Genomic DNA, 12,153 nt, shown 5'->3' with positions numbered 1-12,153 from the left:
GTCTACCATGTAGTGAACAATGGACATTAATAGGAGTAATACTATCTTATTTTGGGCTTTAGGAAATTTTGCTCTACTACTCCTCCGCAAGGGTGAAGGCCCAACGTATTATCATTATATACTACTAGTAGTATGACAAAACTAAGAAGGGTAAAACAAAATGCGTGATTTAAATTATGAAAGGTATGAGTGAGCTAAAATAGCAAATTTTCGTACAAAATTAACGTATTTATTTGTTTATTAAAATAATTATATAAAACAACTATTAAATCGTTAACGCTAGATAACCGAATGCGAGCCCGAGTTCGTTTTGTAAATTCTAATATTTTTCTCGTGTAAAAATGTTGCTTGATCACAGGCACAACTATTGGTCTAGTTCATTTTGTATAGAAGACTCAACACTAAGAGAGACTCTTCATATTTAGATTTGTGTCTTCTCCAAAGATGAAACGAAAATTGTTAATCATATTATCTTTGGGTGTAGACTTTCTAGCCAAAATATAAATGTTTTGTAAAACGAAAATGAATGCAACTATTGTCGGTGCCTTTCTACTGCTAAAATGTAAAACATACTCCATTCGTTCCATAGTAATAGAGTCATTTTCTTTTTTAGTAAAAGGTCAACACATTTTTTCATATCTACTTTACTCTCTCTTACTTTTTTCTCTTTTCATCTCTCAACCTTTTTCATTTTCCACTTTATTCTCCCTTACTTAACTCATCTAATATAATTTTTTCTAAATCTTCGTGCTGAAAAGTTTTGCCTCCATTACTATGGAACGGAGGGAGTAGTATGTTAGTCAAGGTACTAGTAGAAAAAAGAAAATCATGTAAGATTCAACATCTCTACATAGGGAAACCTTCAACCTCCGCAGTCTCCAACCTCGACAGTACAAAATGTATTCTGCATTAAATCAGTTGCGATGTATTCACAAGAGTTTCAATAGAATCATCAAATTTTTTTGCCAAAACATCGATGATATGACTGAAGTGTAGATATGCCGCCAATTATGACTCTTGTCAGTTGGTTGTCAACAGGTTTAGGATTTTCAATAGCTAGAACACTTGACATACTATCACTAGTATGAAACAATCTAGGTACATCACCCACCAGATTGTAATGTCATAGCGCTTTCTAGTGTGGATGTCTTTGACCAAATCTCTGACGGGTGTTTCCATAAACTCTAAGGCTAGACCATCAGTGCCAAGAGAAACGAAAATTCAACTAAATAAGCAATCAATTAATACTCATTGAAATTCAATGCGATAAAAATTAGCCGGTGCTAAAATTTAATTAAAAGATGATATTTTTTAAAATATGTAAAATAATACTACTAATAATATTATATATATAGTTCGATTTGTTGTTTGGTACGATTTGTTTTTTAAAATAAAAATATGCGAACAAATTTAGAAGAACTAATATTTTATATGAAATCCGAAAATAAGTGGTCATGTAGTAAAAAAGTTTAAGTTAAGATATATATTACAATCAAACTATATCTATAAAAGGAATATTGGAATAAAAGTTAATATATCTATAAAAGAAATATTAGAATAAAAAGTTAAGATATTATTTATTTATATACTATGTTTTAATTTGATTTTATATTTTCTAAAATACCTACAAATAATTAAAATTGCAAAATCTATGAAATTGATGATTAGATCGATGGAGGTTGAGTGCAAACTAATTATAATGTTCTACTTAAACTATTTTATCTATGAAATTTCAAAATTGGTAAGGAGATTGAAACTATAGGGTGTGCAAACTTTGGACTCTCCCGTCCATAAAAAATAGAGCAATTTGTGTATGACACGAATTTTAATTTAGAATTGGTAAAATAAGAGAGAAGAGATTAATGTAGAATTGGTAAAGTAACAGAGAAGGGAAAAAAGTACTCCCTCCGCCCCGCTTTAGCAGTCTCATTGACTTTTCTGCACTCGTTTTGTAATAATGATAATAAATAGTTAAAGTAGAGAAATAATAAAGTAAAAAAGAGAATAATATAGAGAAGAGTCTTATCTACATTATTCTCTTTTTTACTTTATTATTTCTCCACTTTAACTATTTATTATCATTTTTACAAAACGAGTGCAGAAAAGTCAATGAGACTGCTAAAGCGGGACAGAGGGAGTAAGAGAGAAGGAGAAAAGGTAAGTGAGAAGAAATGTTAGTGGAATGATGTGTAAGGTTATTATTTGTTGAAAACTTTCCATAAATAAATGTGCTCTATTTTTTGTGGACGGTCAAAAAGGTAATTGTGCTCTATTTTTTGTGGACGGAGGGAGTATTCTTTAAGAATTAAAAATTGGACAATTTGGTGAAAATTGTCATACTCAGATAAATAAATAAATAAAATGAGAAAAAAAAATGTAAATTTAGCGAAGAGATCAAAATTGTGAAAAGAAATTGTCACGCCCGCCCTCACTAAGAATAGAAAGAACAAATTATCGCGACTAGGGTGGGATATAAGAAGCGGGGGAAAAGGGAGAATACAAAGGGATAAGTGTACTTGACTCAAAATAATGGAAATAACTTGAATAAAATCAGAGTGTCATCGCGACAAGTACATAAGCTCGATATCAAATAACATACGTCGTCTCTGCTCAACACCACCCATCGTCATCACTACTCAACCTACACATTTTTAAAACATATGCAGGGCTGAGTACTTGATATACTCAGTGGTCACATGCCAAAATACATTTTCTTAAAAATATCATGTCAAGCATTCATTGAGTGACATCGGGGTTTTACTTTGAAAGAGCCCGAGCACTAAAAATATTTCCTCTTAAAACATGGCTGCGCAACCTAACTTCCTTTTCCTCTTTCATCATATCTGAACTGTACATGACAGAGAATGTGACCACATTCAAAGTCACTAGACCGGTCAACTCGAAGGATGACACCCGATCTACATGTTGTGTACACTAGTCCGAGTAGAGTTTGCGGCTCTACTGAGACCCGAATTCGATTAACTATGCATGACAAAAGCCACTTCAGATAGACATTCCATAAAACCAAAACATGGCAAGACATAACATATATTTTCTCATAGAACGTGCTTAAAGCATAAACCATATTTAAAACAGAAAGCCCACCTCGTTCGCTTAAAAGATCTCGCACTTGCATATTTCCTCTTTTCGGATTAGAGTCTCACGAAACCAATCCCTTAAATGGATCGAAAATGGTGGTGTAAACAGTAGAGCTGGGCTTGGCAGATTCGGTTTTGAAGGTTGGATTTGAGATTGGTCGTGCTCCTCCCTCTGTTTCTCTTCACTTGGACTTGGGATTTGTACGATGAGAGTGTTTGGGAGTGATATGCAACGGTTGATTTCTTTGCAGATTGTGAGTGTGGGGAGAAAAGGGAAAACAATCGTGAATATATGGAGCAGCTCCTTGGGAATTAATTGAAATTTATCTCAATTAAATAAGTGTTTTAAAAGCAATTATTGGCTGATTTAAATTGTAATAATTCCTCATTATTTGGGTACTTACTGGCTGGAATAAATAGTGATTAATCACCATGATTAGAGTTTAATTATGCCGTTTAATTCTTGAAGGTAACAACTGCAGAATGGGATGGAAGCTGGAGCAGATTTTTGAAGAATATGAGTTTTTTTTTTCTGCTGGGAGCAAAATACCGTAAAGGAGAAGGAACGAATTGGGCTCAAAAGATCTCCCACGGTTTTATTAATTTTATTGGACTCATTTAGTTATGAGCCCAACTTGTATATTTATTTATTTTGATTTACATCATAGGCCCAAAGCCAATTTTGTAATATAATTGGACTCTATTATTTGTTGAAGAAGCCCAACTATATTCACATTTTGTAATCCTTTTTATTAATTAAAGTTCACGGAAAACTTTAATTAATTCCGCCATCCCGTTCCCAACAAAGATTACAATCGTCCAACGAAATCAATTAATATTTGGTGTTGCTCCAAATATAAATTCTTCAAACACGATCCACATAATTCCATACACGCCTTCCAATTAAATTCTACAAGATCGAAAAAAATAATATTCCCTTCCACCGAAACAATTCACTCTCCGAACATATGATATTTAGAACACAGTACGCACCCCCCTTAGCGAACTCCAACTAAAGGAATAGTCCATTGGTGTTATGCCAAGTACTATAATAATTCACCGCCAAAGCATATTATTCGTGCAGGCCCAAAATATTTAATTCCTCGCTTCGCGAGAAGTTAAATATTCATTTTATTTTCCAGAAAATTCCAAATAATCACCATATCGCATTCAACAACCAAAAATTTGATTATTCGAAATTTGCGGGTGTTACATCCTATCAACCTTAACAGAAATTTCGTCCCGAAATTTGCCGGCTCTAATCGAACAACTCCGGGTATTTCTCCTTCATCACATCCTCAAGTTTCCATGCACTTCCTTGTAGTCTACTTCTTTTTGTATTCTCGTTATTTTATCGCTCAGGTAAGGATAGTGAAACTTATAGTTCGAGTGCGTTCAGCCTAGTCTACTTCTAAGGCAATCTATGTTCGCGTACAACTATTGTTCAAGTGTTCGGACTACACTATATCTCAAGCCTTCTATGTTCGCATGCATAAACACATATATTAAAGCCCATTAGGGGTGGCGAAATGGGTTACCCGCGGGTACCCGCACCCGACAAGTCAGTTACCCGTACCCGGTTTTAGCCATATTTGTTGTCCCAATACACGCTCCATGACATACCGGGATTACCCGATACCCGTGTCGGGTATCCCGTATCGACATTGCGGGTACCCGTACCCGACCCGAAATCTTAATAAAAAATTTGAAAATCATAATAACTAACCGTCAATGTTCCCTAATTTACTTAATTAATATCGATGGTAAACATTGAATAGATTGAGAATATAAAAATGTTTTAAAAGAACTCTTAGAAAGTACTCCCATTGTTCCGCCTTAATAGAGACATTTTATTATCTTCACTTATTTTGGGAAAATAATAATATAAATACTTTTCTTTACATGATTATCTCTCTTACTTTATTTTTTCTCCGTTCTAACTATTTATTTTTAATGTTTCAAATTGAGTGCTTATATGGCTATTATTATTTAACTATCTACTTTTTTATTTCTCCACTTAAACTATTAGAAACACCTCTATTAATATGGACCGGAGAGAGTATTAAAAGATGGAATATGGCTAATACTAATAATAACGGGTATTATCGGGACTAACGGGTATATCCGCGCGGGTTGTGGGTATACCCGCTACCCGCAAAATTCTAAAACACACTACCCAATCCCGCCCCGTTTCCCGTTATCGTCGGGTAGCGGGTCGAGATGGGAATTACCCATTACCCACTACCCATTTTGCCACCCCAAAAGCCCATAGTCCACACTTAACAATTCATCATCGAATATTCATAAACACTTTACACTTTAATATCACACATCAACACATCTTTTGTAACAACCCGAACTTTCGCACCTTATTATTATTAATATTAGCCTAAAGAAAAATAAATAAATAAATAAATAAAATAGGTGATTGTTGTAGTATTCGAAACCTTCCCTGTATATTTATAATAATCGATCTTGGAATTATAAAATAATAGTTGCTTCGTTCTCAAACGAACATTTCAAGTACAACAAAAAAATAGTAGTAAGTAACCCCAAATAAAAGTTTATAATGTCTGGTGCATCTCTGAAGTCCGCTAAAGTACTATTATACAAATTTATCAAGTTCCTAATCTGTTATAATTAGAAAAATGTGCAAATCCGGACAGCCCTTAAAACGGTCGTGCTCGTATCCAAAGGAAGTCCGATCTCTCAACAAGAATTTGCCATGATCTTTAAATAAATCCTATTACCTACATAAGATAGAAAATTCGAGAAGTAAGATATGCTAAAATATGGATAAACCAAATCCTTTAGAAGATTTTAGCCAAGTGAGAATTAAATATAAATCAGAAGAATCAAGGTCTCATATGCTCCCATCACATTTTCAAAATGCTTCTTAGCCATAGGATCAACCAAGGAGATATACATAAAATACTCAAAAGTTGACATACAAATATAACAATGAAGATTAACTTTACCAAGTTAAATATAAATATGAGTAACATGGGAGATTTATCTCCACATTAGATCAAAGATTTCAACAAAGAATAATTAACGTCTAAGATAGTCCCTCCATTCTCAAAATACATTTTGGCCATAAGATCTCCTACATACTTCCCCTCCAAGCTACACCTCCCCCAGTTGGATAACAACATACAAGGGAGTATATAAACCTTAAGTCTTCTCACTTTCAAGCACCCATCACCATCAAACATTCTCTTCACACACCAACACAACATAGGATTCATAAGGAGTCGAGGAGGGAGAGTTGCAGATAATTGTAGGATTAAGTCCTACAATCCAACAACACTTTTTCACCATTAAAAAGGTAAATCCGAAGCCTTTCTTTTCTTGCACATATGTACAAGCATATGCATACATATAGTACAAATAGAATCTGTTAAAATGAAATTAACAAATTCACAACAACAAGTTTAACATCTTCCACCATAATCCATCGATATCAGTGAAACAAATGCCCCAAAATCACTAAATTCATGAAGTAGTAGAAGTAAGTATATACTTTAATGAATAAGCAAATTGGGAAACTTATCCCTTTGAGTATGAATCTGCCGGATTCCGGCGAATGGACTTAGACACCCCATCGACACAAGGACTGCCCCCACAACCTAGATATGTCACCGATTCAATGATTTCAAGACCTTTACAAATCTACAAGTTAAAAACACCAAACTTCGAAATTCAAGATTCAATCTTTAGAAATAAAACAAAAGGGGGAATTGATCAAATTGGGCATTCCTTACCTTTCGGGAGTTCGGCTGAGGCGGTGCGTAGCAGCGGTGATCGATGATGGCGGCGGTTCCCGAGGGAGAGAAAGACACACCGTTGGAGGAGGCGGCGGCAGCGGCGCCGGAGGGAGGCTGGCCGACGGTCAGCAGCAGGCAGGAAGAGCAGAGCTCTTTTCTGTTCTCCTTCTCGTTAGTCACGATGGAATGATGGGGGGAGAGGAGAAACTTCTAGTGCTATTAGTGGTTCTTTAACTGGGCTAATGAATTTAATGTTTTGGGCTAACATAAATGATGATTGGGCTACTATTTTTTTGTTTGGGCTAAAAAGTGGAGTGATAAATCTATAAATGGAGGTTGTAGTAAATACATCAAGGCGGCTCGATTTCCAAATTTAATTACCTGGGCTAAAAATTAAAGAAAGACTAGGCCTAGTTTTGGAAATTTTAATTTATTTTGGAGAAAACTACATATTAAATTTTAACCTAACTTTTAAAGTAAGGTTCAATTAATATTTTTATATGGTTTATTCTAATGGTGTAACTAAGCTAAAATAATTGATATTTTGATTTATTTTAAAGTTTTGCTTGGGAGTAACTTTTATAAGTAAAAGACGCATAGATCCAATTTAGTCGAAGTTCGAGAATTGTGGAAGTAGAAGCATCAAATAATATATGAGTTTTAGGAATTTTTTAAAGATAAGTGAAATAAGAAAAGGGAACTAAGTACGAGGCATGCATTTTAATTAGGTTAGTCCTTCAGTCTAATCAGTATTATTATTTTGTATTGTTTTGAAAAAGGTTATCACTGAAGTTAAGCTTGGAGCGAGAAAATCAAGTTAAGAAAATTAAATGAACGAGGTGAGCTTTCTTATACTAAAAATACAAATTATATTTTATGAAAACTCGAACACATGTTCGTGACTTTTAAAGATGTTGTCTTGCCATAAATGTTTTGTGTATGATGCCTATCTGTTGGCTAAGGCCAAGTGAATTATGAATGATGATATATAAGTCGAATTCGGGCCCAGTGAGGGTGGTGTCCCCACTCGGACTAGTGTACACGGGATACCTCTGACCGTGAACGGACGACAGAGAAGGTGACCGTGGAAGGTGGCCACCTTCCCGGCACAAGGATACCTCTGTCATGTTGGGCAGGGAAGGTGACCGTATGAGAACACCATCTCAGCGGCACAAGATGATCAGATATGGCTAAGTACAGGAAAAAGGGCCCAATGTGAATATTTTTAGTAAGCTCAGGTCTTTTCAATAAAACTCCTGAGTATTACTGTGATGATGGCTTGACAATATTTTTCAAATGTATATGTGTATCTTTCGGCAATGTGTTTACTGAGTACCTTTGTAATCAGCCCTGCATATATTTCTAAATATGCAGGTTAAGCGGAGATGACGAGGGGCGATATTGAGCAAAGATGGTGAATGTGTTTCACTTGGATAAATGCTTGGATGCATCGTGTCTCCATACATGGTGTCATTCTCTCTTGACTCTTCCGCTGCAAATGTAAATAACGAGCTTATGTTCCTTTGTGTCATGCACTCTGATATATTTTGCCAGTTATTCCAATTTAATTTCATTCATATCAGTTTTGCCGAGATTTCCCTTTCTCCCCCGCTTCTTTAATCCTCCCCTAGTCGCAATAAACCGTGTTTGCTATCCTTAGCAGAGTGCGGTCGTGGCATCTTTATCACATTTCACATTCACATTTCATCCTCAATTTCTCGCAAGAAAGAGTTAAACGTTTTCTCTTTGAAATTCAGACTCTTCAAAAATTTCCAAATGTGATGTTTTCCTCCCTTTTATCTCCCAAACGTTCGAAACTTTTAACCAAAGTCAACATCGTTAGAAAACTTTTCAATCTCAAAGTAGTTCAAAGAACACATCAATCATCTTTCTTTTTGAAAACTCACATTTTCCACAGTTTCCACATCCCACAAACATTTTCTCGCCTTGTACCTCCCAAATGTTCAGAATTTTTTTTGACACACAATCATCATATAAATTTGGGGCTTCACCCGTTTTCACACGAGTTCAAAGATCTCACTTTTTTCAACATCATCAAATATTTCATTTTCCTCATTTGAAAACAAACTGTACCTCTTTTCCGTGGTTGAGCATGACGTGTTGGGTGTTGAGCCTTTGACATATAACTTTTAGTCTAGGGGTACTAGTCTAGACTATCACTGAATGAAGACTCTTGGGTCCAGAGCGGAAAGAAAATTGCTCTGATACCATTCTGTCACGCCCGCCCTTACTAAGGATAGAAAGAATGGGTTATCGCGACTGTAGTGGGATATAAGAAGCGGGGAAGAAGGAGGAATACAAAGAAAAAAGTGTACTTGACTCGAAATAATGAAATAACTTGAATAAAATCTGAGTGTCATCGCGACAAGTACATAAACTCGATCAATAATATGTGATATCAATAGAAAAATCGATTTAGCGGAAGCGTTCAAGAGCGAATGACATTGTGTATAGAGACACAATGCATCCAAATCACTATACTATCAAAGACATACGTCATCTCTGACCGCCCATCGTCATCACTACTCAACCTGCACATTTTTAAAACATATGCAGGCTTGAGTACTTGATATACTCAGTGGTCACATACCAAAATACATTTTCTTAAAAATATCATGTCAAGCCTTCATTGAGTGACATCGGGGTTTTACTTTGAAAGAGCCCGAGCACTAAAAATATTTCCTCTTAAAACATGGTTGCGCAGCCTAACTTCCTTTTCCTCTTTCATCATATCTAAACTGTACATGACAGAGAATGTTGCCACATTCAAAGTCACTAGACCGGCCAACTCGAAGGATGGCACCCGGTCTACATGTTGTGTACACTAGTCCGAGTAGAGTTTGCGGCTCTACTGGGACCCGAATTCGATTAACTATACATGGCAAAATCCACTTCAGATAGACATTCCATAAAACCAAAACATGGCAAGACATAACATATATTTTCTCATAGAACGTGCTTAAAGCATAAACCATATTTAAAACAGAAAGCCCACCTCGTTCGCTTAAAAGATCTCGCACTTGCATATTTCCTCTTTCCGGATTAGAGTCTCACGAAACAAATCCCTTCAATGGATCGAAAATGGTGGTGTAAACTGTAGAGCCGGGCTTGGCAGATTCGGTTTTGAAGGTTGGATTTGAGATTGGCCGTGCTCCTCCCTCTGTTTCTCTTCACTTGGACTTGGGATTTGTACGATGAGAGTGTTTGGGAGTGATATGCAACGGTTGATTTCTTTGCAGATTGTGAGTGTGGGGAGAAAAGGGAAAGCAATCGTGAATATATGGAGCAGCTCCTTGGGAATTAATTGGAATTTATCTCAATTAAATGGGTGTTTTAAAAGCAATTATTGGCTGATTTAAATTGTAATAATTCCTCATTATTTGGGTACTTATTGGCTGGAATAAATGGTGATTAATCACCATGATTAGAGTTTAATTATGTCGTTTAATTCTTGCAGGTAACGACTGCAGAATGGGATGGAAGCTGGAGCAGATTTTTGAAGAATAGGAGCTTTTTTTTTTGCTGGGAGCAAAATACCGTGAAGAAGAAGGAACAAATTGGACTCAAAAGATCTCCCACAATTTTATTTAATTTTTTTGGACTCATTTAGTTTGGAGCCCAACTTGTATATTTATTTATTTTGATTTAGATCATAGGCCCAAAGCCAATTTTGTTTTATAATTGGACTCTATTATTTGTTGAAGAAGCCCAACTATATTCACATTTCGTAATCCTTTTTATTAACTAAAGTTCACGGAAAACTTTAATTAATTCCGTCGTCTCGTTCTCAACTCCAATGCAATCAATTAATATTTGGTGTTGTTCCAAATATAAATTCTTCAAACACGATCCACATAATTCCATACATGCCTTCCAATTAAATTCTACAAGATCGAAAAAAATAATACCCTTCCACCGAAACAATTCACTCTCCGAACGTATGATATTTAGAACACAGTACGCACTCTCCTTCGCGAAATCCAACTAAAAGAATAGTCCATTGGTGTTATGCCAAGTACTATAATAATTCACCGCCAAAGCATATTATTCGTGCAAGCCCAAAATATTTAATTCCTCGCTTCGCGAGAAATTAAATTTTCATTTTTTTTTTCAGAAAATTCCAAATAATCACCATATCACCTTCAACAACCATAAATTTGATTATTCAAAATTTGCGGGTGTTACATGAATAATATTCAATAAAAACAACCCAATAGTTAAGACCCATTTTCATTCATCTTCTTCCCCAAAATCTGGATGGCGCGGCTTCTCAATTTTGGATTCGGTGTCGGGGCGCTGGGGCTCCGGGCGGAGGGCGACCATTGGTGGGGCGGTTCCTTGACCGGCCAAGCCCCCGCTGGAGCGGTGGCTTGGCCGCTTGTACTTCCGTCCCTGTATGCGGGAAAGGTGCAGATATATAAAGCGAGAGTTTAACAGTATGGATGCAATCACCCGCCCGCAAGAGCTTGAACCATGTAATCCCGTGTGGCATCATATCAAAACGTGACCTCTCAATATCATTGTATCTCTTTGCAGTTTCATATCAAGGCGCAATCCCACTCCAAAAACCACGAAATGGTCTAATTCATCATCTTATAGGCATCCCTTAGTAGTTCTAGAATTCTCTAGTCCACTCTTTAATATTCTATATCTAGATTTTTCAATATCTAGATTTTTCTCTATAAATTTAATATTCTATATCTAGATTTTTTTCTATAGAAATCTAAATATTTACAATATACTAAAATGTTTCTACTAAAAATATATAGATATTACTATTTAATTCTAGATAATTCTATCTAGACAATTCTATTACAAAAATCAAGTTTAATTATTTTTTATTCAAACACGGAGGAGGAAACTGGGCGTCGGAAATTGTAAAGAATCCGGCGCGGTAGGGAGCGGAGCAGGAAACTGGTGCGGTGTGGTGGTGGTCGGAAATTGAATAGATGATCGGCTTAGCACTGGAATCTGGCATGGTATTGCACCGGCAATACCTTGGCTAGAAAGTCTACACCCAAAGATAATATGATCAACAATTTTCGTTTTATCCTTGGAGAAGACACAAATTTAAATATGTAGAGTCTCTCCTTAATGTATACTCCCTCCGTCCGCGAATAAGAGTCCCGTTTTTTCCATTTTAGTCCGTCCGCGAATAAGAGTCCCGGTTCACTTTTACCATAAATGGTAATAGGATCTCACCTTCCACTAACTCATTCAACTCACATTCATTTAAAACTAATATATACAAGTGGGACCCCTATTCC

At 35.8% G+C, this 12,153-nt stretch overlaps 2 long non-coding RNA genes across 3 annotated transcripts; both read right to left on the bottom strand.

Moving 5' to 3' along the window:
• Nucleotides 1-2,516: 2,516 nt before the first annotated feature.
• LOC148928563 (uncharacterized) lies at nucleotides 2,517-3,339 on the bottom strand. Its single transcript, XR_016137629.1, has 2 exons — nucleotides 3,106-3,339; nucleotides 2,517-2,641 (listed from the first exon to the last, which is right to left on the bottom strand). It is a non-coding gene; the product is annotated as an uncharacterized LOC148928563 (long non-coding RNA).
• A 2,283-nt stretch (nucleotides 3,340-5,622) lies between these two features.
• LOC125195064 (uncharacterized) lies at nucleotides 5,623-8,019 on the bottom strand. 2 transcript variants are annotated; one of them, XR_016128701.1, is made up of 3 exons: nucleotides 6,863-7,245; nucleotides 6,622-6,770; nucleotides 5,623-5,848 (listed from the first exon to the last, which is right to left on the bottom strand). It is a non-coding gene; the product is annotated as an uncharacterized LOC125195064 (long non-coding RNA). The 2 variants fall into 2 exon arrangements; XR_016128700.1 differs by having other exon boundaries at nucleotides 5,623-6,770; nucleotides 6,863-8,019.
• Nucleotides 8,020-12,153: the final 4,134 nt, after the last annotated feature.

The sequence above is a fragment of the Salvia hispanica genome, chromosome 4, assembly GCF_029641045.1.
Source record: "Salvia hispanica isolate PSC_SH4W2 chromosome 4, Shi_PSC_v1, whole genome shotgun sequence".
NCBI lineage: Eukaryota > Viridiplantae > Streptophyta > Magnoliopsida > Lamiales > Lamiaceae > Salvia > Salvia hispanica.
This window is presented reverse-complemented; position numbering and strand designations above follow the sequence as displayed.